Source organism: Ischnura elegans (genome assembly GCF_921293095.1).
Source record: "Ischnura elegans chromosome 13 unlocalized genomic scaffold, ioIscEleg1.1 SUPER_13_unloc_3, whole genome shotgun sequence".
Lineage (NCBI taxonomy): Eukaryota > Metazoa > Arthropoda > Insecta > Odonata > Coenagrionidae > Ischnura > Ischnura elegans.
This window is the reverse complement of record NW_025791659.1, coordinates 2,398,669-2,425,247: the sequence shown is the minus strand read 5'-3', so window position 1 is coordinate 2,425,247 and position 26,579 is coordinate 2,398,669. Positions and strand designations below refer to the sequence as shown.

The window sequence follows — 26,579 nt, the reverse complement described above, 5'->3', positions numbered from 1 at the left end:
GGTTCCCCCTCCCGCCCTGCGAGGTGACCTTGAGGCGAGGCTTAACACTGATACGACGCAGGCTGCTAGCGGCTAGCCTAGTACCCTGCTGGCTGGTAGCGCTTGGCTTAAACAAGGATTATTAATGCCTTATCAAATGGAGAAATCTTTCCGACCTTAGCCAGTTTTAATAAGTGATTGTTAAGACATGTTTCCCTGAGCTCTGCGCCTCATGCATGCAATGGTAACCTCAGAAGACGTATAACTCCTATCTTCTCGTATAGAAACTAGGTCCCTGTGACGTCACGTGGAGTGGCATCGCATGGGCGCCAATCTGGCCCTTTTCAAATGAGGATAAAAATGGACCATTGCCATTCGTCTAACCCGGTATTTCTAAAACAAAGTAACTTGTATATTATGAATACACTAATGGTGGGTAACGAATCGCAATCAATGCCTTTCATTTTCTTTGATGAAGGAAACCACCCTATTGTTGCTTGCACGTAAATTACAGACTTTGAATTGAATTCCTTATTTTTATCTGAGCATTGTCAAATTTTAAACGCAGTTCTAAGGCCATTATTAATGCATTTAACGCGGCAACAATTTCCATGTTGCTGTTTATACATAACTTGAGATATAAGTTAATATCGTTAATATAGTTAAGTCGTAGAATTTCGTTTAAAAATTGTAACCGCTGCTCAAAAGACAAATAATTCAATTCTTAGTGTATATTTCTTGAGAAATAAACAAATATTTATTTTGAAAATTGACTGTATAAACAATTGAATGACCGCTGTCCCATACGGCTGAGAGGGGTTCTATAAGACGAAGCGTCCGGGTACCTGAAGACGTTGTAAACCCGCGACCGTCCTAAGAGGGGGAGAACTAGAAAACGTATATATATGGCTTTCGATCTCCTAGCCGGGTAAATCTCACATGTATATATACGCCCGTCGTCTGCCGGGTCAGGAAACGTCCACACGTATATATACGTGTACAGTAGGGAAAAGGTTAAATAAGCGTATACACTAGGGTGGGCCGAAAAAATGTTTTTTTTCCTGATCAAATTTGTCCTATGCGGGAAAGTTACGAAATGATATAAGGATCTCGCATACAAAATTTTTTCAAATCGGATAATATTAACCACTGCCGCCCGAGCTCTAAAGTTTAAAATTTTGCAAAAAATCAGGCTGATTTTAGGATCAAACAGCTATGAAGACGAATTTTATGAAAACATGGGATAATTGATAATGTCTAAGAGATGTTTATAGTTTGAAAATGTAATTTTAAGTTTTTTGACAAAATGTATGGTTAAAAAAAAGTCTATGAATTAACAACAAAATAATAGTATAGACCACCCACTCAACACAACTCATTTATGCCTACATTTATAAAACTCAATTTTGGGGGCTAAATTACAGGTAAAATAATATTTATTTCGATTGAATTTCATTTCTTATATATATTCAATTCTTGAGGCTACCATCGAGCTCCACCCGTTACCCCCCAACCAACCTTCCAAAGGACACGATTGTGAAAGCACATCAATTACTCTGACGAAATTATTTTTTGATTTTTTTCGAATTTTGGCTGAATTTCTCCATCTCATTTGCATGATATTGCCCATCCATGCCTGCGTTCTATACTGCACATGGATTTTGATGCTACAATTATCATTTGTACCATCCTTTTATCTGCTTGTGTGTGGCAGGGAATAGGTACTTCTAATACAGATCTATCCGTAACAAGTTCTTCCAAGTTTTTGTTTGTCATCCCAGCTACTATTGGTGTTTGATTTGCCTCAATTGGTTCCCAGTCAACCAAGTCAATATAATTTTGAGCATCGAAGTTTAGAAAGATTTTGTGCTTCCCGGCGAATGGACTGAGTGAAGAGTTCTCGGGATCGCCACCGGGTCAGGAACTCCATACCTGCCGATGTTTTGATGTCCGACTTGGTTATCGTCCGCAGGGCTGTGAAGTGTTCATTCACAGCCCTGAGGAGGATGACCGAGTCGGACATCGAAACGTCGGCAGATATGGAGTTCCTGACCCGGTGGCGATCATGAGAACTCTTCCCTCCATCGAAGGTTAGCTTTGGAAAATTCGAATTTCCTCAATTCCTCCTGCTGAGTTTCTCTCGATTTCAATGTATTTGTGATGGCCATTGCATGAATTTGTCTGCATTCATCGGCTATTGTTGCAAGCAGAATATTCTCTAGGTGAGCAAAATTACATTTCCCTGAATCATAGAGTAGCGGTGTATTAGATGTCTCTATCTATATATTTCATAAGAAGAATCATCTTAAAAATATACTTCGGGCCTTCTGTTCAATATTGTCTCAACTTTACTGAAAACCGCATTGGGACGTAAACTTCGATAACAAATTTGCCAGGATCATCAGATCTTTAGACGATGCTGAATGATAGTTCAGTGCAATGAAGCAGGCAAACAAACCAATGCAAAGGTCTTCTTCGGGCCATTTCCATTCTCTTGATTACTCCAGCATGGCTTCCGGTGTTAACCTCAGTTCCATTGCACACAATTGCTTGGGGTCCATCGATAATGATCATCTCCTCCCCTAGAAAATTTGTTATGAAATCTTAGAGGCCAATAGCTTTGCTGACACATGGGCTGACATGCCATAAGTAGCGTAAACCGGGCTCTTGAACGAGAGTTACATGCTCCTCACCTATTGTTTTTCACTTTGATTGACTATAAACGAAAGCAGAGTCTTTCCTCTTGTCGAAGTAAAGTGCTTGCAGTTTAACAGTTCCCACATTCCTCCGAAGAGACGTGCGCAATCTTTCTCTTTTCCTTCTAACTTTGTTCTTGTCAACAAAAAGTACATTGACTCCGTGAGTAACCTTCCCGATATCTATTAGCTGCGCAGATGAAATTGCTGCAGAGGTATGGTTTGATATGCAGAATTATTCACAGGATGATGCAAATCTTGGCAATTTCAAATTACTTACACTAACGTTTTTCCATGAAATCCTCTCCTTCACTTGCATTACATAACTCTCCATTCAATGTCATTTCATCACCTGAGTCTTCCGAACAGAAGTGTTACGACAAAATAGGGTGGAACATTCGGGTGTTCCTTTTCTCCCTCCAACCTGCAAAGCCTCGTCTTCCTATTTTTGGTCTCCTGCCCATCGATTGCGCCTATCTTCATTTTCCTGCCACTTCTCTGACCTTAGGGAATTCCCATTCTAAACAAGGCATTTTCGAAAGAATATCAAAAACGAAATCAGTCTCACTAAAGCAATTTACATGCTGCAACATCAAAAAGCTAACTTGCTTGACGAAGAAAGTCTTGCTTCAGATCAATGAAAGCATTCTTGTTGACAGATCGAAGAGCATTGCAATTATTTCCATGATATTGAATAATTTGTCAAACAATTTGCCTTAATCCAACGACCGGGTTGAAGGATCTATGCCAAATGCCTTCAATGGCATTAGCTGTCTCCGCGATTCCCGGCAGAGAATTAATGGTATTTTAACTTTCTTCTTCAATGTACCAAGAGTGCAAAAACATGTTCGTCATCTCATCAGATCATTACCCATGAAATTTTCGGGTACAAAAAATATCACGCACTCCACTCCACACCCGGTACGCTTTCCCTCTATTCTAACGATTGCTTCAATCCTCCCGTAATCCTTTGGAAGGTTGATTGGGGGGATACGGGTGGAACTCGATGGTAGCCTCTTCCTCGTGGTGAGTTCTGGGTAGTTTCTTCACAAAACTAGCAGAGAGCTACTCAGTGAAATGCTTGGTGTTCAGGTTGTTTTTTCTCAGCCTTGGCTGAATTTCTTGTTGAAAATAGCCACACAAGTACGTTATTCGTCATTATGATTGATGTTAATTTCAAATAATTTACCTTATTATTACTATTGTGGGATTATTTACTACCACATGATGACTTATTTGATAAGAAATGAAATTCAATCGAAATAAATATTATTTTACCTGCAATTTAGCCCCCAAAATGGAGTTTTGGAAATGTAGGCAAAAATGAGTTGTGTTGTGCGGGAGGTCTATACTCTAATTTTGCATTTTTTTTTTTAACCATTGATTTTGTCAAAAAATCTTCAATTTTCACTTTCATAAACTATAAACATGTATCCACTATCATTTCGCAACTTTCCCGCACAGGGCAAATTTGTTCAGGAAAAAAAAACTTTTTTTGGCCTACCCTAGTATAAACGCCTTAAAAACACCTTTTTTTCCCAGAAATTGCATTGATTGATTTTCAAGATGCACAGTCAGAGCGGTCACTTTTGGGAGGGAGGCCCCCCGCTCGGAGGGTCTGAGAGAGGGTGAGCTCAGAGACCAGTAGGGGTGGGCTCATTGAGGAAAGGGTTTTGGATGAGCGTCCTTTTGCAGTGCTTTGGTGAAAGTGCTGAGCGTGTGGCAGGGAGGAAGAAAAGGTATGCTCACAGCAGCCTGCCGTGTGTACGTACCAGGTACGTTCACGGTAGTGAAAGTGTTAAGCTAAGAGGGATACTTGTTGTCAATGGCAATCACCCATATTTTACCCATAGCTTTCTTGAACTTCTGTCTGCAAACATATGATTTTGCGGTTTTTTTATACTTTCTTAGGTTTTGTTTGATGGCCTCATGGCATTACTTGTAACTGTTGCGAATGTAAATTTGGTATTCTTTGGAAGGAGTGAAACGGAAGTGTGCGGAGAGCAAGCGACAACATTTGGGGAAACGTGCTTGAGGAGAATTTGAATGCAGTCAAATATCTTGAAAGCTTATACCATTGATTTTTAATCAGGTAAAATATTAGAATGTGTCCAAATCTCAACCCTTTCCTACCAGCACCTGCAATTTGAACAAGTATTCAGTGCTATGAGTAGCATGAGAATGTTTTAAACCTCTCAGTAGGCAGCTTTTTTTGTGTAGATCCCCTGGTATTTTTGTCCCTCAGATTTGATACCCAACGCAGGGGGCCTGAGGCTGCAAATTGCCCATCCTATACCCCACTTTCTTGTCTCGACCCTCTCAACCCATGGTCAACTTATCGCATTACCAGTGTTTTCTTTCAACCATATGTTGCATTTGATTTTCAACAATATACATCAGAGGAATTACGTACATTTTTTAAGCTTGTGGGATTTTAAATAGATTTCTACCATTAATAATGACAAAAGTTAGTGAACATTACATTCTTAGTCTGTTAGTCCAATAGTCAGCTGTTTTTAATGCTAACATTTTGTTTAAAAATTGCTGATGTCCAGATCAAAAGGAGCAATTCATTTGAAAGTATAAAAAAATTGTTATTTGCCACAAAAATTATCCTTGAAAAAAATATTGATAATATGCAGTGCAACCTTGATGAAAGAGACTCTACGGTGCTCAAAGTAACACTCGCGTGTACACGTACATGTTATTTGGATGTCAACAAGGCCGGCCTCGGTGGCGGTGGGGTAAAGTCCTCGCCTGACAAACAGTAGGTCGCAGGTTCGAATCCTGCCTGGGTAGGTGTTCCCTTTCCAGGGCATGGATGTTTGTGTTGTACTTTGTTAATATTGGAAACCCTCGTTGTAAAAGGCCGTTATGTGCTGTTTACTGTTGTGCTGTTTTAAGTGTTTTCTCTCCCCCCTTACAAGTACATGGAAACAAAATTTATTTACAATATTATTTATAATATTAGTACCTGAGTAAGGGCATAAAATATATAACTGGAGCAGTTAAACCAAAAATTTTATAATACCTAAATAACATCGTTGTAGGAGTCTGAGCCACGGCCATTGGAAGGGGGATACGTTAATTGTAAGTTGATGTTATCGACAACATATCATTCATTTAAGTATGTAATTAGAACGATTTTGATGTTTACTAATGTCCGCTTAGCTTTTATATACAATAACTTCATCCGTTTATTCGTAGGTACCGGAGAATTCGTCGTTTAGGACTGTCTGTGCTTGTATTATGGGGTGAATTCCAGTCAATGCAGCTTTTGCTCGCTGATTGGAGACATAAAAGAACACTTTTGTGCCAAAATAGTGTTATTTTCAACGTGACATCTCCCGTTAAGCTACTGCTAATAACCACAGTGCCAGTGGTTGTAATGCACAAAGTTTGACAAGGTTGAAAAATATCGGCCAAGAGTTATCAGTGTTCCATCGTGATTGAATTGTAAAGAGTGCTATTACGCTATAGATAAATGTCTAACAGTGGTGTAAAAATTTTCAGTGGCATGCTAATCTCCGTTGTTCACCGTAGATATGACATTTCACGATCACGCTATTGGAACAAAAACTGTGTGATGTTTGTTATTCCATTATTTCAACGAATAGTAGTGAGGAAGGTCACCTGTGTCACTTGTGTTCTTGCTAATTTAAGGGTTTAAATCAGTGAATAAATAGTTGTACTCATCATAACGAGTTCTGTTATTGTAAGTTGTACGTGATGAATATAAGAATGTGACAGTGACATCCAGTTTTTGATAAGAGTATTTGCCTATTTCCCACTGTATTTTTATGGTATATGCTAGTATATTGTTTATGGATTTACCTATATTATTGAAATAGGTTGTAGCTTGTGTGTGTGTTGGCAGCGGAACCGATTCGCGATCTCACATGTGGATTGTGTGCAGACTGTTTTGCTGTGAATTCGTACTGTAGGACGGATAGGACTACCTTCTCTGCTAATCCGGCGTTGCCAAATTCAGCAGCACAGCTTACTCTAATGTCAACAGCACAGCTTACGATCGTTATCCTCCAGTATTACAAGTTTCTTTTACAACTCGATTACCGCCGACGTATAGCAATAATTTGTCTTAACAAATTCCATGAGGGTCGTGGCATCAATTTTTGGTGTCCTAAAAAAAGGCTGGTGTCCTAACACCCCATACCACACGCCTTTTAGGCGGCTTGCGGGGTATTATGTACACGAATATGAATTTCAGGTGTACTATTCGAACTAGTGGCAACGTTATCTTCCATTTTTCTGATAACTAAAACACACGAAGTGAAACGCTTGTACTTCATCACCCCGATGCCGCATTATTAATATCCCAAGTAATAATCTAGGCACAATAGCAATAGAAAAACTTGCCCAAGAATAACAGAACAAAATAAAGTGACGAAGAGCGGCTAAATACTCCCTCAAAATTTTACACCATGCGCTCAGCATATTTCCCTACTCGCTACGGTTTTTTAGGCACCTATGACGTCACGCCTAGCCTCGGCAACGCTCGGGTATCTTCGCGCAGTGGTCGGCTCTGAGATATTTTTTTTTATTTTAAATGCAATTTTTTTTATTTCTTTTGATGTTGAATGGAGAAACTGAAGGTATTTTTGCGAGCTAATGTATCCGTTTGACTTATTCAAAATAGTTTTTAGAGCAATCTACGACCCATGCAAGCTCCTCATTAAGAAATGTGTGAAAATAATTTTCTGATTTTTTTGTTGTCTTAGATTTTGGCTCTCTATATTATACAAAGGAAGGCTATTTTCAAATACAGGCATCCCCCGAGTTACGTGTGTATCGACTTACGTTAATCCGTACTTATGTAAGTGATAACTGTGTTTCAAGTGGTTAAGTTAATTTTCGAATGCGAGCGCGATTAAGTAAGTATTCGTTCGTATACTCAATGCCAGAAAAAATATCGAATAATTATCACGTTTTTTACATAATAAAACAATGTGACCCATGGCCATTTTACCCTAGATAGTGTTTAGCCTTGCCAACTGTCTGCCTCCAACTCTTTCTAACTTCTGTATCCGCCCCACTGACTCACATTCTCCCCGTATCAATCAGCAAGTGTCCTTCCATCTTTTTCTCAGTCTTCCTGGGGGTTGTCTTCCATCAGGGTTTTCTGTCCAGACTTGTTTCAATATTGCATCTTGCTCTCTTCATATTATGTACTCTGCCCATTGCAATCTGCGGCTCTTAGCTTCAGCTACGACGTCTGGCGAGTCGAAAAGGTCCCTGTTTTTCCTGTTGTGTTTTTTTCTCCTGGTTCAAGTCACTCTTGTTGGTCCAAAAACTTTCCTTAACACTTTATTCTCATAGAAAATTACTTCCTTTTCTCTTCTGTTGTCGATAACCCATGATTCAGTCCTATATAGAAGGATTGGTTTTATTTCTAGTTCAATAAGTTCTAAGTTTGGTTCTGATGGATAAAATTTTTGATGTTAGCAGTTTGTTCTAGGCATTCATACTGGGCATTTTATTTGCTGAATTCATTCTCTTTTGAGTCTCATATGATTTATGATTCTTTGAGCTGATTATGGCACCATGGTATTTAAATTCATTTATTCTTTCAAAATTGTGATCCTCAATTGTAATGTTCCTGAAGTTATCAGGGTTTTGACCCAAGGACATAAACTCTGTGTTATCATCATTGATTTTCAGTCCAACTTCTTCGTTTTTTTAAATCAGAATTTCTGTCATTCTTCTTAAGTCTTCCTTATTTTCCACTAGCAAAATCAAGTCACCTGCAAAGGCAAGCACCGATATGTTTTTCCTCATTCTTATTCTCAAGTCTGTTTTCCTGATTCCTTTCAGTGACTCCTCCAATGCCAAGTTAAAAAGTATAGTTGATAGGCCATCTCCTTGTATCATGCCAGTCTTTACCTCAAAGCTCATGGAGTATTCATTGTCAACTTTCACCTTTCATTTGGAATTTTTAAACGGAGCTTTGCGAACTCAATTAATTTTCTAGGAATTCGAAAGTTTTCCATTTTTTTCCCACACTTTTCTCCAATTTAAACTATCATATGATTTTATAAGATGGACTGATACCCAAGGAAGTGTTTATTAAATTCCCAGTATTTTGAAGCAGCAATAAGTATCTGATCATTAGTAGCCTTTCATGAATCCTGTTTGGTGTTCTTCCAGTCTCACTTGTACACACTTCCAATCTGTTTAGCACTGTTTTAGAAAAACTTTAGGGTCTTCTTTGTCACCATTTTGTGCAGTAGCATATATGCCGCACTAATACACTCTTATTTATTCATATTATAGATTAAGAGGGTGCTGTCACAAAAATATGAAGCTGTCCACAGCATTGTCCGCCAGGCCGTGCAATATGTGAAGAGGGTTTCTTTCACTATGGATGCAGCAACTGTTATGAACTTCATCGTATTGACTGGACTTTGCATTGGTAAGCCATAATCTACCAACAATTTTGCGGTGAATTGTAGCAATAAATAGATGTTGAGTCGCTGAGATAAATGAATTTTTACAAATTGAGGCTATTATAATAGTAACTAGAACTATAGTCATTGGATCCATATTAACAAGATGTAATCATCTCTTACTCTTCTAATCAAAATGTCTGTACTATGAAATTATACATTTCTATTGAAACTGTGGCACAATTTCCTTTTCATCACAGATGAACAGAGCTTCACTATGGTATCTATGATTTTCGGGATAAAGCAATTTACTCCACACCACACCGCATTCAATATGTGCTGTGATCTGAAGGATATGATGTGCGGATGGAGCATTGACGAAAGAAAAAATTGTTAGTTTAACCACTGACACTGCTTATAATATTGTTGGGGCTACAAGGCTACTAATTCCCAATCGGGAGGTACATGTGTCCAGCCTGGCACACAACATAAACCTGGTCGTGACTAAAGCTTTGGGAGCTAAGGAAGAAGTGGTGGAAGTGATTGAGAAAATTAAAAGAATTGTGGCTTACTTTAATCAGAGTAATGTGGCCCAAGACCACTTAAGAGAGGAGCAGAAGAAGGTGGGAAGGAGCGTTTACTTATATTGAAAGCAGGAGGTTCCCACCAGGTGGAACCAAACATTTTACTGTATCGAAAGATTCACATTGCTGTTACCAATGGTGGGTAAAATACTCCTCTCCCCATCCCACAGGGATGCTCCTCCTACGCCAACGGCAGAAGAGTTGGAGATTATGGGAGATGTTGTAAAGATTTTAGCACCTTTTTAGGCCTCCACTTAACACATATCAGGATATAAGTATATCAGTGGTACCTTGGTGATTCTGATGTGGAATTCTATATGCATTGCACTGTCAAAAATAAATGTAAATGATTCTGTGGTAGGTGAGCTCCATCAGAAATTGAGGGAAGGAGTTGAGTTGAGATTGGACCCGCTTGAGGAAAATACTCTTTTCGCTGCAGCCACAATCCTACACCCCCATTAAAAAAATACATTCCAAATCACCAATTAATGCTGTAAAAGCAGTGAATAATTCAAGGATATTAAGGCCGCACTGAGGAGTCAGTGGTCCCTTAGTCCCCCCATAGTTACCGACCAGCAAATTACAGATAACCTATGGTCAGTACATGACACCATGGCAGCAGAAAGTTTACATGCGATTCCTGATTCCCAAGATGGGAGTTTACCCACAGAATTTAAATTATACCTGATCCACCCTTACTGAGTAGATCATCGAATCCAATACAATTCTTGAAGGATAGGAGAAATGCCTTCCCTGGAATTTATGAGGTCGCAATGAAGTACTTGGCTATAGTCGGTGCTACAGTTGCATCTGAGAGGGTGGTTTCTCTCCTGAACTTTTTAAGTAGTGACCACAGAAGCCCACTTAACACCTGATCACCTGAATCGGCTAATTTTTCTGGGGTCCATAGATGATGATTTTTGGGATATGTAATATCAGATGCCCAAAAGTTGACTCATCCCCATCAGATGCCATTGCTTGTAAGTGTAGCATGTATTTGTATCAATTTGTACCTTAATAATGTTGTTCTATGATACTTAAGTTCTATTCGATGTTTCTAAGTTGACCTATACGATACATTTTTTCAAAGCTTTTAATGAATGTTATGTTTTTAATTTTACGAACACATTTTTTTATGTTAAACATTTAAATGTTCTTCTTAATCAGTATTTTAGAACTGATACCTATGCATGTATAGCAGCATAGAAATGTTAGGTACTCTAACTGTAATCCTATTTGCTATATGCATTTTTTGTATGAAAAACTATTTGACTTGCTGATTTCTGTATTTAATATTTATTTCTGTATTAATTACACACAGCGCTGTATTTATTTTTGAAACTGCAAGGCAAGGTTTATGAATATGCTTTTTGTATGTGTCTAATGTGTAGGTTAATTCATATTATTTCATTGCAAAGAATTCTAATGTTAGAAACTTAATATTTTATAGTGATTTGTATTACAAAATTTTTGGAATGTTTACATGTAACATAGCTACTCAAAGTACAGTGAATATTTTTTATTGATTTCTTTGAGTAAATAATATTACTACATTAATGTACATCTGCATCCAATCATTTTTTTCATTTGAAGAGAAAAGCAATTCCTTTTTTTTATATCAATATTAAATTGAAACTTGGATTAATAAATATATTCATAGTTCAGGCATAGTGCTCCCCCCTCCCCCCTGGAGCACTGTAGTCCCGCTAGAAAATCTGGGGGGGAGCCCCCTTAGCTCTGATGAAGTTCCTTCAATTGGGTGGTTTCTTTTTATTGCCTAGGGTGGTATTATTTTTTATTGCCTAAATCGAAAGCTTATTACTCATGGAGTACGTATTTCACGCTTTTAGATTTTTAAATGGTGATATCTATTTTTTGTGATTAAATGAAAAGTGAAAAATTTTAATCACGCGAAAACGCGACGCTTAAGTAGGAATGATGGGAAAAGTTCGTACAACGCATTTCTGGTTCCCGCTCCCACCTTGTGAGGTGACCTTGATCAAGGCTCTCAGCGCTGATAGGACGCAGGATGCTAGCGGGTAGCTGAGTACCTTGCTGGCTGGTAGTTGGCTTTAAAAAGTTTTATAAATACCTTATCAAACTAAGAAAACTTTCCGACCTTAGCCAGTTTTAATAGGTGATTATTAAGACCTGTTTCCCTGAGCTCTGTGCCTCATGCATGCATTAGTAACCTCGGGCGATGTATAACTCCTATCCTCTCCTGTAGAAACTTGGTCCCTGTGACGTCACGTGGAGTGGAATCGCATGGGAGCCAATCTGGCCTATTTCAAATGAGGATAAAATTTGACCCTTACCATTCGTCTAAACCGGTATTTCAAAAACCAAATAATTTGTGTATTATGAATACACTAATGATGATTAACGAATCGCAATCAATGCCTTTTGTTTTCTTTGGTGAAGGAAACTACCCTATTTATGTCTGCTACATCAGAGTGGCTACTGGGTCTCTGTGTACCATGCCCCCATCAAAATGCGAGGGGACTGTTTGAATTTTTTTTCCCGCCCCCAGATATTTTAGAGGTACTACAAAACCTTTGGAGGGACCAGGATCCCTCCAGATACAGCCACGCTTGAAAATAACAAAATCTAAACAAACAGCGGGACCAGACATCCCCCAGCCCCAATTTTTTTCTGGGTGGCCAAGTACCTAAATAATAATGATAATAATGTCGTCTTTATTATAACAAGCAAATTTAGGACTATAAAGCCCTCTCTTATAATAAACTTTAAATGAACGAATTCAAATGTATTACATGTAGGTAATGGTTGGTAGCTGTATGAATGTTTTCCTTCAATTGTATACAAAGTGTCATCGAGAGGGATAGTCTTGACTGAAGGAGGAAGATTAGTGTTTTAAACAGGCTAGTGATGTCTGCTTAGAATTAAATATTATAATTATTATGAATCAACTACTTGTGCATAAGAGAAGAAATGAAATTGTCCGTCCAAAACGTATGACTCGTAACAAATATTGGCCAAGTTGGTCAAACCTCTGGTACAGTTTTAGTAACTGCAGATTTAAAGCTTGGTGGTGCAAGTTAGGTGAAGCAATAATGTGTAATGAGGAATAGTAACTTCATATAGACATTACTATAATGTAATATTTTTCTTCTAACAATTCAAAGTATGACACTGATGCCAGCGTATTACAAATGCTATGGATGGTAACACTATAAATATTTCCTTTCCGAACGTAAACAATCCGTTTTCAAGAGTTTATGCTTTATTGTGAACATTGTTGTTTTGATCAATCAAGTGACGTTTCTTTATGAAAATATTGTTACTCGTACGGTATTTTTATTTGTGTTCAAATTTAAGAATCTGAATCTGCCGGTCGATTTTTTGAGTCCAAAATGTTAGACTTGTAAGAAATATATTGGCCATGTTAGTCCAATCTCTGGTATCCATTTTTATCACTCTCCCTCATGGGTAAAACTTATTTATTGGCATACTTTATGGACTATATGTAGCCGCCAACAGGGCTTGTTCAGCATTGCATTTGTTTCTATATTCTCATAAGAAGGAAGGGCCTTTAAAATTTTTAGGCATTAACCTAGTCCATGAGTATCACTGTGACACCTTTTCTTTCCTCCCATGAGTTAAAAGTAAATTTTGAAAAGTTCACATTTGGATATTTCCTGTGTTTAACTTTAATTTGTACGAACATACCTTACCTTTCCAGTAAGCTTAGTTAATTATGAATTGTTATTTAAGGGAGGCAGGTGTAGTATTTTGCTTCTCCTTTGCAAACGTTCGTGCCTGTTTAAATAAATATTCTTCTATTTTTAGAGATGCAGACATGAATATCAATCGTAAGAGAAGGATGGTATCTAAGACCACCAAGGGTAGAGGCTCACCGAAGCCCTGCCCTATTTGTGGAAAATGTACCAAACACAGATGGTCCGCCAAATCCAACATGTTCACCCTTCCGTGTTTGAAAAACCATTGAGAAGTGCTCCCGGGCAATAACTTAGCTGGTTGCGAAAGGTTTATTCCGATACCTGGAGCACTTCATATTAAACCTTTTCGGGGCACAGTGGAGGAACTCCCCTGAAGAAATACATGAGAGCCTTGCATGCCTCGGGTTAGAGGTAATCCCTTTGGGGTTATCCCTCAAAGACGAATGCGGGGTGGATGACGACAAATGAAGAGGAGGTAAGTGACGAGTCTACGGGTTATTTACTATGTTTGAGATCTTTCTCTACGAACACATATTTTCTTTCCAATAAGCTTATTTTGTTATAAATTGTTAATTCCGGGGAGGCAGGCTGTAGTTTTTGCTTCTCCTTTGCAAACGTTCGTGTCTATTTAAATAAATATTCTTCTATTTTTAGATATATGGAAATGAATAAAAAATAAATTGGAAGATGGTGTCCATAAAAAAGGGCAGGGGGAAACACCTAAGCCCTGCCCTATATATGGCAAAAGGTTTTGCACGCAATTGGTCTGCCACATCGCGAAAGTTCACCCTTCTGTGTACAAAAAATATGGAAGGGAAGTTGTAGAAAAATGCTCCCGGGGAGTAACCAGCCTGGTTTCGAAAGGTGTAAACAGGTACCCGGAGCACTTCATCTTGAGTGCATTCGGTGCAGTATGAAGGGAGTCCCCAGAGGAATTTCGGGAGAGCCTCGCATGCCTCGGGGTTGAAGTGATCCCTTCGTGGATATCCCTCCCGGAGTCCTGCTGGGTGGAGGTGGAGAGGGATTTTGACGGGGTAAGTGATGGGTCGTCCTCCATGGAGACATGATATTTTCCATTTTTTCATTAATATTCTTCATTGTTTTCGGTAGTGGAAAATTGTTTATGATATCTCCATTGACATTATGTTTTCTTTTTTAGAATGCTGACATCGGAAGAACGGAGGAAGTGGAAGTTTCGCCTCCGTCAGCTCTCCTCCAGACGGAAGCTGAAAATATTCCGGATGTGAGTCAACGAGTTATTTACACTTTTTATAGTATACATGACACTTCTCATATCCCATGAAGCTTTTTACTGTACGCCCTGTAATGTTACGTTTTCCTTTTCAGAACTCTGAAGCTACGGAGGAGACAGCGTTGCCTGTGGTGAGTAGAGTACTTCGATGAAAATAGAAATATATGAGAGGTTTTTTTATATGTATACAGTTTGCACTCCACTTCACCATTTTCAAATCATACAAACATCCGTTGCAAATGTCTAAGTTCATTCTTCATCTATATCTTAGGACAGAGTCGAGGTTCCCGGACAGGAGGCAGATGTCGGAGAATCTGTGAGTTAATGTTAAATTTATATTTGATAGACTAGAAAAATACCTATTGCATATCATGGAAATCATCCAAATTCCACTTTTCACATTCCCGAACCAGTATAAGCAAAAATTTGACTTTGGGTTTCTTTATCCTCTGTTAGGGATACATTAATGACCTCATAATTTTCTTTGAGTCGGAGGAGTTGAGTCTTCCTGCGACTCCGGATATTTTTCAGCCACCTCTGACGCCGCGAGGTAAGTAAAGGAAAAACTGTTTCAAATTCTGATATAGAAAGTTAAAGTGCTAATTTGAGCGAAATTCTTACCTAGGTTTTATTTCCCAGATTTATTTTCTATGAATTTTATAAAGGAATTCACATAATTTTTAGATTTGTATTTTTTAAATATTTATCTTATTTAATATCTGTGTTTTTTAAATATTTATTGCATATAATATCTGTATTTTTAAAAATATTTATTACATTTAATATCTGTGTTTTTTTTAAATATTTATTGTATTTTATCTGTGTATTTTTTAAAAATATTAAGTGTAGTTTATCTCTGCATTTTTGCGGGGTGGAGGAGGAGACGGATGTTGACGGGGTAAGTGACGGGTCGTCCTCCGTGGACACATGATATTTTCCATATTTTCATAAATATACTTTGTCGTTTTCGGTAGTGGAAAATTGTTCACGCTATCCCCATTGACACTATGTTTTCCTTTTAGAACGCTGAGACATCAGAAGAGGTAGGAGAGTCGTATGCATCGCTTCCTCAGCCTCCATCATGTAACACCTCAGCTCTCCTCGAGGTGAAGACTGAAAATCTCCCGCATGTGAGTCAATGAATTATTTACACTTTTTATTTGTGAATAGGACACTTCTCATATCCCATGAAGTTTTTTTACTTTATGCCCTGTAATTGTCCGTTTTCCTTTTCAGAACTCTGAAGGTACCAGTACAAAGGAGTTGGAGCGGCATGTATTGATACTAGAACTGCGATAAAAAATAGATATAGATGAGAGGGTATTTGAATATCGCCCGGTTTGCACTCCACCATTTTCAAATAATACAAACAGCCGTTGCAAACTTCTTACTTCATTCTTCATTCATACCTTAGGACAGAGTCGAGGTTCACCAGCAGGAGGCAGATGTCGAAGAATCTGTGAGTTAATGCTATATTTATATTTGATACTTAGACTAGAAAAGTACCTATTGCACACCATGTAAATCATCCGAAATCAACCTATAACTTTCCCGAATCAATATAAGCAAATATCTGACTTCGTGTTTCTTTATACTCTGTTTGGGAAACATGGATGACATAATCCTCTTACTTACAACCAGGGATTGGAGTCTCAACTACCTCAGATGCCGCGGGGTAGGTAAAGGAAGAACTGTTTCAAGTTGTGACATTGAAAGTTAAAGTGCTAATTTTAGCTAATTTTAGGGCGCCGAGATATCGAGGAAGAAGGGATCCCCACCATCGCCATTGCCTCGGGTGAGACCCAAATTCTACCTTTTCCTTATGTGGAAACATGGTTCATTCCCGTTAATTAAGTTTTCCCAATTTTAGAATGCTGATACATCTGTGGAGGACGGGTCTCCACAGTCAAAACTGTTACAGGTGAATACAGAACCTAGGTGAATAGCAGATTTAGATAACAAAATTTTCAACATTAGTGTAAAATGTCTCCTTTTAGTTTCTTTCATGTGTAAGGAAACGGATTCAGTGCATTTGGAGGAAACACTAGTTGTTTTAAATGGGGAGATGGCGGCGCAATGCCCTATTTATGTGAGTCAACCATTTATTCCTACTTGATAATAAGACTAGAGGGATACTTATTTTAGTCCATTCTATTCAACCAAATTCTAAATTTACCTTACTCGGAAACAATTTATCCCCGGCAATTTATTATTTACAATTTTAGGATGCTGAGACATCTGCGCTAGACAGGGCCCAAAATCACAACTGCCACGGGTGAATTCAAAACTTCGGTGAATAGCAGATTAGGAAAGAAATTTTTTTTTATGTTCCCAGGTTTTACCCCACTCCTTTATTTTATCTTCGTGCATACATATGTTGATAATGTCTCTCATTATGCTTGTTTCATATTTTAGCACACGGATATAGTGAAATTGGGGGAGGCACCAGGGGTGATTGTCCTTGATTTGGAGGCTCAGTTGCAGACCTCTTCGAGTCCATCAAACTTGTTGCCAATGGTGACACTTTTTTAACTTCCTTGAGCCGTTATTTACCATTCATTTTATCATTCACCACTATTTATCATTCAATTAGCACGAATTTAAGCGAAAAATAAAACCACTTTCACGGACCTCTTAAGTATTGGTATATGATCCAATTTATCATACTTTTCTCAGCTTAGGTGGTAAGTAAATGCTCGAAAAAAAAATCCAATAAAAATGGATACTGGATGTTTACAACTTAACAATTTTACATGTGTAAGTATTTGTAATGTAATTCTTCTGAAGTTAAAACTTCTTATGTCACACTGAGAACTTTTGTAGGTGGGTAAAAGGCGTGGACTTGTGACTCGATTTTTTTTTTTATGCGTTCAATTTGAGTAGCTTATTAGTAGAGGGTGTTGACAATAGGTTGTGCCATAAAATTTGATGAGTTTTTACGACCATATATTGAAGAAATATAGAAAAGGAAACACTTGCAGAACAGTTTTGAAGTGAAAACTTCTTATTTTGAACTGGCGCACTTTTTTCAGATTGGTAGAATAAAATGAACTTGTGTGACCGTCACCTCAATATCGTCACCGCCGCGCTGTTAACGAAGGAGAGGGGATTAAAGAGTTTTGAATTTGCTCATTCGTCATGTATGAAAATATATTCTGAAGCAGAAAGAATTGCTACGTTTAGTGTTGACAATACTTTGTCAATTTTTTTCATAGCAGTAGTTATAAAAAATATTTTCTTAAATTTCTGTTAGTAACTTGGCTTTTCCGAGTTTATATTCGTAATCCAGTTTGTTGCATAGGCTTCTTGTACATTTTTTAACATCAATCAACGTCCAAAAGTTTTCAAGTCCAACGGCAGTCCCACGACTGCCATGTTTTTCTAGAATGGCAGCTACTTGACCTTTGCAACTGCAATTTTCATTTGTGTTGCTCGTTTACTTTTGTTTTTAAAGAAATGCAAAGTTAGTTTGTGGGCATAATTTGTATAACATGTTGAGTTTTCTTCCATGGCTTGGTGAATACTCAAGCCCTTAGTTCAAGGAAGTAGGGCCTTCTACTCTTATAAGTTCCGTTGGTTCTAATATTATTCATTTCTTATCTAGGCTCCGAGCTGTGTGGTCACAAGGAAAAGCAGAGGTGTTGTTTCACATTGAAGATGGTCGAATAGCTTTGAAGGATCCTGGTCAGCCTGATAGGATGGAGACCGTCAGAGGTGTAGCTTCCTGTGTCTGCAGCCAGACCTGAAATATGGGTAAGTTTGTCTGCCATTTCACATGGAGCAATAAAATATATTGTTTAGCCACTACCAGCCATGGGATGAACTTGGGAGTTTTGAATACTAACATTAAAAGGTTATTAATTGCTCTGTAAAAATTATCAGGCCACCATAAGATGTCTTTCTTCCTAATTAGGTGTTGAAAAAGTGGTATTTTTCCTGAATAAAACCAGGGGATCGATGGTTTTCAGTGATTATATCATAAAAACATGCCCAAATATTGTGTCTGACTGTACACCTTCATGAAGCATTTGTTATGGTCAACAAAACTTAAATTTTTGTTGATGTTTCATCCTAAAAGTGTTGTTGTTATATATGCATATGAAAGTGTCACTTTTTAACGAAATGTGTATGAAGTCAGTGGGACTGGAAAATTGGCACTTTAAATCGAGTTTCGTAATTTCAAACCTTTTTCGCAAAGAATTGCAGCAGACTTTCAGGACAGGAATGGGTCTTTTAATAGACATTCCAAAAGCGGGTAGCGGTACCACAAATGGTGGAAATACGAGCGAGACGTTTCTTCTCAAATCCAAAGCTATCGGCGGAAATTAGTGGTGCGTAAAAAAATCCATTACTTGTGTGTTTGTGTTTCATTATCTTCAACCCTTTCACTGCTATGAATGTATCTAGTATGTTGGCACGGCAGACTGCTGTGAACGTACTTTCTCTTCCTCCCTACCACGCACATTCGCCCAAGCAATCCAAAAGGTTGCTAATCCGGGACCCTTTCCTCGACGAGCTCACCCTTGCTGGGCCTTATCTTTAACCCTCCAAGCCCATGGCAATAAATCCTCCAAGCCCCAAATTGACCGCTCTGACAGCAATTTGAAAATCAATCAATCCATCCCATCATCAAGAAATGATTGTTTTCATTGCACTCCTGCTTTAACCCTTTCGAGATGGCGGAGTTTTCGTCTTAGCATGACTGCTGTACTGAGCCCCAAGAGACTCTTCTTTCTCGTGCTATGGAGCATTTTTGGAGGGCATTCCTTAAGAAGGGTGTCGCTAAACCTTTTTTCGACCCCTCCCTGCTGGGACTCCACATTATACCAGACTCCGAGAGTAGTTGTGCTCCCTCCTTTCCGGGTTTACGACCATCCCTGTGGCATTGGTTCGCAGTCAACTTATGTATTGCTCATATGTATTTAGCAAATGGATAATTGTTGCTTGCACGTAAATTACAGACTTTGAATTGAATTCTTCATTTTTATCTGAGCATTGTCAACTTTAAAACGAAGTTCTAACACCATTATTAATGCATTTAATGCAGCAACAATTTCCATTTCGATGTATATACAAAACTTGAGATATAAGTTAATATTTGTCATAGAATTTCGTTTAACAATTGTAAACGCTACTCAAAAGACAAGTAATTCTATTCTTAGTTTATTTTTCATGAGAAATAAACAAGTATTTATTTCGAAACCTGACTGGATAAGCTATATACCTATAAGCCCGATAACCTATGACGGCAAAAATACGTCTCAAACCGTATTGCTGAAAAAAAAAATCATTTCCACTAGCCCCACGCTTAATTAACGATCTAAATTATTTATTATCATTCTGTTAAGGAGACGAGATAAATTACTTTGGTGGGCCGGCCATCTGGATGACGATTAATACTTTTGGCCATTGCGCAGCAATGGATTTCGATTAATATGTAAACAAAAAAGAAGATTTTTAGGCAAGCAATAATATTAATATGCGTAAAATGATAGAAATTTCATGTGTACTTAGTGCAAGTTCACGTTCTATCACGAGAGCGTTTCAGATTTTTGATTAGGCTGCACTGCATTGCAATGTTTCCCCGAGGAACGAATTTGCGCTATATCGAAATTGCGCTAATCGAAATTGTGCTGTACGAGACATGGGTGTATTGAAGACATTAGAATGAATATGTTAGTCTCCGCTAGATGTCTTTTAGACTACTCTTTGGATGTAGCAAGTCAAGATGTTAAAACGCGTGGTGCCTAATTCCATTTGGCTATGCCCCATGGTCCTTTTAATTAAAACTCTAAAAAAATCTGATTTTCTACCCCTTAAACACATGCGGGAGATTTCCCATCTCCGCCTCGGCCAAAGCTGACGTATTACACAAACTGGTGTCAGGGCATCCAACCGTGTCCTTAAATATGAAAGACGAAAAAGATGAGACAATTCCACCATTGTATGTGCAAAACGGTATAGTGGAGTAAAATCTAGGTTCTCGATCGCAAAACCTGTTTTCTGTTGCTGCTTTTTTCCACAACCCTGAATCCACCTGAGGAAGTGATGACGATGAATCTCCCACCTCGGGCAATGTCTCAGCGTTCTAAAAAGTCAATAGGGATAACTTAACCTTTTCCCTACTGTACACGTATATATACACGTTTCCTGACCCGGAAGACGACGGGCGTATATATACGTGTGAGATTTTCCCGGCCAGGAGATCGAAAGCCGTATATATATGTTTTCTCGCTCCCCCCCTTTTAGGAGGGTGGGTTTACAACGTCTTTGTCTAGGGACCCAATGCTTCAGGGTTTAGGATTAACCCTCAGGGTTTGGACCCTTCATCTTTTATAACCCCTCTCAGGGGTATGAGATAGCGGTCATTCAATTGTTTATTCAGTCAATTTTCTAAATAAATATTTGTTATTTCTTAAGAAATATACACTAAGAATTGAATTATTTGTCTTTTGAGTAGTGTTTACAATTTTTAAACGAAATTCTTTGACAAATATTAACTTATATCTCAAGTTATGTATAAACATTAACAAGGAAATTGTTGCTGCGTTAAATGCATTAATAATGGCCTTAGAACTTCATTTTAAATTTGACAATGCTCAAATAAAAATGAGGAATTCAATTCAGTCTTTTACATCAAAGTAATTTACCTGGAAGCAACAATTATCCATATGCTTAATATATATAAGTAATACATAAGTTGACCGCGAACCAATGCAGCAGGTATGGTCGTAAACCCGGAAAGGAGGGAACACAACTACTCTCGAAGTCCGAGATAATGCAAAGTCCCTGCGTGGAGGGGTCGAAAAAGGTTCAGGGAGACCCTTCTTAATGAATGCCCTCTAAAAATGCTTGGTACCAGGAGAAAGAAGAGTCTCTTGGAGCTCAGTACAGCAGTCATGCTAATATGAAAACTCCGCCGTCTAGAAAGGGTTAAAAAATTTCCCACTACCGAAAACAGTACATTCATGAAATTATGAAGAAATATCATGTCTCCACGGAGGATGAATTGTCACTTATGTTTCATCACCTCTTTCCTCACCAACTCTGCATGCCTCCTCGAGGGTTGACCCTGAAGGGATAACTTCTATCCCGAGGCATGAGAGGCTACGGGATATGTCCCCAGGGGAGTTCTTCCATGAGGATCCAAATATTTTCAGAATACAGTGCTCTAGGTACCGATGCACCCCCTTCCCATACAAGGAGGTCACAGCCTTGCAACACCTCTCCACGGTCTCCCTCCCGTGTTTAGCAAACACATCATTGTGAACGCGCTGCACGTGGCGGGCCATTTGCGTCTTGTACCTCTTCCCACAGATAGGGCAGGGCTTCGGTGAGCCTCTGTTATGGTCGTTACTGTTTGTTATTGCCATGGAGCGAATCTGCTTACTCGCACTCTGACGTCACAGGGTGTTTTCGTTGCACAAAAGAATTGAGTGAGATTTGGGGACTTTGAAGCTCTGTAGTAACAAGAATATTGAGAATTATGCTGTCCTATTTGGCAAACCTTAATAACTTCAACTTACATATCGATTCACGTAAAAAAATAGCCACTTTTTCAACAGCCAATTAGGAAGAAAGACACCATTTATGGAAGAATTCTTTGGAAGACTTTTAATATCTAAGCCATACATTGTAATATCTGCAGCAGCTCTTAGAAAATGAGCTTAGCCTATGAGGTGAGGTGAAAATCTGCTTATTTTAAGTGATTTACAGGGTGACACTGAGTCAGATAGGGTGATATTGGATGATGATTGTTTTAAAATTCGTTTTTGTGGAACATGTAATTGACTTTTATTGAAATTGAAACATTTCTCTCCTCAATTTCCTTTGTATCGGTCAATTTATTTCATCTAGTGTGACTTATCAAATACTTGGATGCCAAAAATGATGAAGTGTGAGTATTTTTTCTGATTTCAGCATCTCGCTGACTATGATGATGGTCGTGGATTCGAATCTTGTCAATTTCATGTCGTTAGTTCCTTCATGCCTTTTATCTATAACTTATGTATGTTCTACCTTAAAATTGACTGTTTTCAGTTCTTCATTAACAACAACTTACTACCTATCGCAATGACAGCTATACTGTAGGTTTTTCTTAAAATTGTTTGAGTAATAGCTCAAATATTTTTTAAATAAAGGGATAACATAAAAATATTGCCGAAATGGGATTCAAGTTATTGAAATCTGCTACCAAATTTCATTTTTGAAATTACGACATTATAATTTTTTTCCAGCTTCCTTCAAATTGGGACCACTGTGCGTCATTGACATCTCAATAACCAAGTACTAAGCCTTCTCTAATCAGTGGCATTTCCTCCTTTACTCCATTCCCAAATGCCGGCTATGGTAGGGCCCCTCTTCACTTGGTGTATTTAACAGTAGCCACTCACTTCCCGTGTTGGAACCCCAACCCAATAGGATTTCCCCTCTCATTATATGCTAACGCCCCAAACTGAACCACTTCACATTATCTCCTTACTGCTGCGCAATTTTTTCCATTTCTATAAGTAGAAGATGAAAATTGTTCACTACAATTGGCAACAACAATGGAAATATTGGATGGATACAAAAGTAACCATCAATCACAATGACATATATATTGTGGATTTTCTTAAAATTGTTTAAATAGTAGCTGGTGGAATCATTCTAAATTGAAGGGATAGCATCAAAATATTACCATTTCCAACAGTGTGTGGCAGTATAACTCGTTAGCATGCATGAAGTTTTTTCAATCATGTGGTGAGCAAGTGGGAATCCAACTGCATGCTGCCTATTCATGATTGTTCACACCTGGCCAAACAGGGTTGATTGATTTAAATCACTTCGATTTAAATCATGATTTAAATCACTCGATTTTTATTTAAAAAAATCAGGTGATTTAAATCATAATGTGATCTATTATGTTTGATTTTTAAAGACTCAAGAAAAGGAAGCTGTACGTGTATAATTTTGATTTTTATGTCTTAATTCATACAATGATTTGACAATTATCAGCACAATGGTGGCTGTTAAATATAAATGATACTGTAGGAATGCATGTAACATGAAAATTTTTAAAAATCTTACATTTCAGTTTTTTAAAAGAAAATACAATTAGCGCAAAGAAAATCATCAGTAAAATTGACAGATAATAAATTGAGCCACATTTAATGCTTAGAAAAATTCCATGACCAGCGTCAATTTTTAATGAGAGTGAGTGTAAGAGAGTAGTCGGTCTGTCAGCCCAAAGTAAATGTGGGACAAAGGAAAAAATAGTTTTTTCTTCTAATTACAGGGGGAAGGCAGTGCACTATGTCACATAAATGAAGGCACAATAAAGGAAAAAGACAACATTCAACAATTAGATTAAACAAAAATTTTACAACAAAGTTGCATATTTTACAGCACGAAGAGCAAATATAAGTTGTCATGCACTATAATGATTTAGCCGATTACAGACAAAGTGAGTGATATAGGATATTAATAAATACCTCATGTCACTCACTAATCATGGTTAACAAGTGTTTTTATATTGAGAAGTTCGTATATACAAAAAGAAAACCATGTACTTATCATATAGTATTCCTATCAACACTGTGCAATGAGGACACCTACATTGGATGGCTATCATTTAAATGATTCTATAAGACAACTAACGTTGCAGATTTATTGTGTCCTAATTTATTCTGCAATTTTGAATGAACTAAGTTAAAAGTGGAAAAGACTTTCCTCTCCAGCTGATGATGCTGGGAAAATGAAAAGCTGTTCAATTATTCTTACGATAGAATTTCCTTGGTGCTTATCTGGTTTAGAGTATGTTGCCTCTCAGGGGCGGATCCAGGATTTCGTTCAGGAGGGGGGCACAAGGATACCTTGTCATACAAAATGAACGAAATGATAATGAGACCGTAATAAAAATCTAGCATATTTTTAAGGGTCTGGGGGGGCACGTGCCCCCCCTGGATCTGCCTATGTTGCCTCTTATTGTTTCTGCAAACGATATTCTCCAATATGCTGCCCAAAAAATTAGTTTTGCAAATAACTGAATTTTTGGTGAATGGAGAATCATAAAGATACTGTTACATTTTGTATTTTTGGGTATTGGAGGGGTGAAGACTTCATATTGCATCACATAGCTAGTTGGGGCCAGAGATCACCTTACTTCGTCTCCCTCTTGATTTCTTAACTGCTGAGATCACATTACCTATAAATTGTACTGCTTGAGCATTGCCATTTCAACCCATACTACTGGTTCATGGCCCACAGTCGAAGGCTTTGGTTAGAATACTAGTGTATCCATTGAAAAAAAATTGTTTTCTGATTTAACTTCTAAGCGTAGGCACCGTACAAAGTTGCAATTACAGACTTTTTCTAAACTTCATATGCTTTAGAACCGCGTAATATGTATAGCGCATTTGATAATTCCAATGACAATTTTGTACTATGCTGGCCTAATTTGTAATTTGATACCATTTGCATTTCCATAGTTCTCTCCCCTGATTGACTAAATGTTGTATCAAGTTTAGAGTCTGTTGCCTCTTATTGTTTCAACAAACGATCATTCTCCATTATGCTGCCCAAATAGTTAGTTTTGCAATTAACTGAATCTTTGATGGATGGAGAATCATAAAAATCTCATTTAAATCAAAAAAATCCGATTTAAATCAATAAAATCCGATTTAAATAAAAAAATCAACAAAAATGATTTTTTTGAAAAAAATCATGATTTTTATCAACCCTGTGGCCAAACAGCTTAGATGTGGCTCGTAGGGTGATTTCATTATTTTATCTAACAGCGTACGGTGGTATAATTTGTCAGCATGAGTGACGTTTTTGCAAGAATGTCAATTCCAATACTGTTTTCCCATGTTTTGCACAACTTCTTGTGACAGATGGTCCCAAACCGATTGTAACTGTACCACTGCAGCAGCTAACCCATTCCTTCCCATTGCTGCGAGAACGCAACGCAAACTTTGCAATTTCTTTTCTCCGTATGTGTCCCTTTTTTTGCTTCTCCATGAGATACGTAAAACGCTTTTTGGATTACCTTTCCTCTTTTTTATTTTCTATTTTCAGAAGTGGGGGAAGGGGTGGAGGATAGTGGGGGGGGCTAGGTCGCATGCAAATGTCATTCGCGTCTCGACAACACAAACAATGCAGTGGATAGCATTTTATGAACTTTCACAAACCGTGCTACTCTCCAAGGCATAATGACATTGTATGGTCAATATATATTTAAATGTCTTATAAATGTAAAAATGAACCTGGACAGCCATAAAACTGGTCGTGACGTTCACCATCATAACACACTAGGCTAAAAAAATCTCATTCAGCCTCAATGTAGGCTGTCAACAACAAGAAAGTCTTTTGACCATGTAAAGCTGTGCCTTTTTGACCACCTACCCTGAGAGGCCAGAGACTGTTCATTACCAGAGTTTAAGCGTTGTCTCCACCTATGGATATGTAGCCAAGCTTTCTACTGTATGAATGAATTTCTTGAATGCAGTATTCTTAATTGTATTATTTAGCTCTAGTATTTCATTGACTTTGACGAAGACTATTGCATTGTATTGTGTTAAACATCGAATAAATAATAATAATAATAATAATTATTATTATTATTATAATTTCAGCATTAGACCAAGGAAGGGCCCGTTATGTTCGGTGATCAGCTTTTGGGCGACTCACACGTAGTGCGCTTGGGTGCGCATTTGGGTTTGGGGTGGCGGTTGGAGGGGGTAAGTACATACTTGTACTATGATGAAATACCTTCTCCATTAACATCTCCTCACATTCATCCCCAGTTATTTCTTACAACAGTTCGCCCTGCCCGCATCGGCTTTTGTGTATCGGGGCAGGAAGTCATCCAATTGAGGAGACTCGTGGATTACCACGTATATTTTGCGAGGCCTGTGATCGTCCTCATCGGGTCGAACAACCTCCGTAATGTAAGTGTTCCTATTTCCACTTTTCCGTGAGCG

At 38.0% G+C, this 26,579-nt stretch overlaps 1 protein-coding gene and 2 long non-coding RNA genes across 3 annotated transcripts in view; all 3 read left to right on the top strand.

Moving 5' to 3' along the window:
* LOC124172966 overlaps nucleotides 1-26,579 on the top strand; it is a 382,467-nt gene that overhangs the window by 313,106 nt on the left and 42,782 nt on the right. The gene's annotated exons all lie outside the window — the stretch shown is intronic.
* On the top strand, nucleotides 14,523-14,927 carry LOC124172792. The gene is made up of 3 exons (XR_006868272.1): nucleotides 14,523-14,607; nucleotides 14,712-14,747; nucleotides 14,888-14,927. It is a non-coding gene; the product is annotated as an uncharacterized LOC124172792 (long non-coding RNA).
* On the top strand, nucleotides 18,227-26,314 carry LOC124172793. The gene is made up of 3 exons (XR_006868273.1): nucleotides 18,227-18,369; nucleotides 23,249-23,254; nucleotides 26,238-26,314. It is a non-coding gene; the product is annotated as an uncharacterized LOC124172793 (long non-coding RNA).